Below are 1,674 nucleotides of genomic sequence, written 5' to 3'. Positions count from 1 at the left end.
GACTATTCTGTCAAATAATATTTTAGAACTTCTATTTGACAGTTAAGATCAGCTTGACAATTGCTGGAAAAGTAAATAGCCTGTTCAGAATTGGGTTGAATCTGTAGATCAATTTGGGAAGTATTTCAACATTAACCATATTGAGTCCTCCAATACATGAACATAGGATATCTTTAAGTTTATGTACATCTTATTTTCTTTCAATAATGTATTTTTATTTACTTATTTATTTATTCATTTAATTTATTTAACTTTTTATTTGAGGCAGAGTCTCCCTCTGTCACCCAGGCTAGAGTGCAGTGACATGATTTCAGCTCACTGCAACCTCTGTCTCCAGGGTTGAAGCAATTTTCCTGCCACAGCCTCCTGGGGAGCTGGGATTACAGACATGCACCACCATGCCTGGCTAATTTTTGTAGTTTTAGTAGAGATGGGGTTTCACCATGTTGTACAGGCTGATCTGGAACTCCTGACAAGCGATCCACCCACCTTGGTCTCCCGAAGTGCTGAGATTATAGGCATGAGCTACCATGCCCAGCCCAACAATATATTTTTAGTTTATGATGTATGTCTTACACTTTTTCATAATTTTTTTCTGAATATTGTAGTATTCATACTATTTGTTTGGTTATGTGTATGTGAGACAACTGTTGGTAATGCGCAGAGTACTTCTAGAAGTCCTCTTCCCCTGCAGATAAAAATAGACAGATTATTAACTCTTTTTTATTTCTTCACATATTCATATTGTTCTTTCTTTCTGATTCTTTGTTTCTATTTTTTATTTATGTAAAGTTTAGACAACTTTAAATGTGTAAATCAAACCTGTATAAATACCAGTTTATAATAGTGCTTTTCAATGTAACTATCACAAACTTAACGAAAAAGAAACTTGTGTTTCAGTCCAAGGCCAAATGCTAGAGCGTTCACAGAAGTCCTCCGCTACAAGTCCTAGACTCCCAAAAGTTAATTAACCTGAAGCCTGATGTCCAAGGGATGATAGAGAAAGGCATTTGTCTCTAGGAAGAAGAGAAGGTGGCAGGGAGGTGTGGTAAAGCATTCCCCCTCTTCTGCCTGTTTATCCCAGTGAGGTTCCCAGCTGATTTGAAGGTGCCTGCCCACACTGAGAGAGGGTCTTCTTTTCTCAGCCCACTGAATCACATACCAGTGTCGTCTGGAAATATACTTGCAGGCACACCTAGAAAAAAAATGCTTCCACAGACATCTAGGCATACCTCTATCCAGACAAGGTGATGCCTAAAATTAACCATCACAATTATTCACCAATCTTTACTGATGAGTTTTGCACTTCATAGATTTTCATGTTGCCAACTAGTATTTCATTTCAACATGAAGAACTCCTTTTGATATTTCTTTTAAGCCATTCTAGTGGTAATGAACTGCCTGTACTTTTGTTTGTTTGGGAGTCTTTATTTCTCTTTTACTTATGAAGGATAACTTTGATGGATATAGTATTCTGGATGATTTTTAAAAAGTAAGTTTGAATATATCATTCCACTCTCTCCTGACCCTCAAGGTTTCTGCTGAAAAATCCTCTTAGTCTTTTGTGATTCCATTGTATGTGGTGTTATTTTCTGTTGCTGCTTTCAAAATTCTCTCTTTATCTTTGATTTTTACAGTTTGATTATATTTCTTGGTGAAGATCTGTTGATATTC

Source organism: Cebus imitator, unplaced genomic scaffold (assembly GCF_001604975.1).
Source record: "Cebus imitator isolate Cc_AM_T3 unplaced genomic scaffold, Cebus_imitator-1.0 Scaffold5, whole genome shotgun sequence".
Taxonomy (NCBI): domain Eukaryota; kingdom Metazoa; phylum Chordata; class Mammalia; order Primates; family Cebidae; genus Cebus; species Cebus imitator.
Note: the sequence above shows the minus strand (reverse complement) of the source record.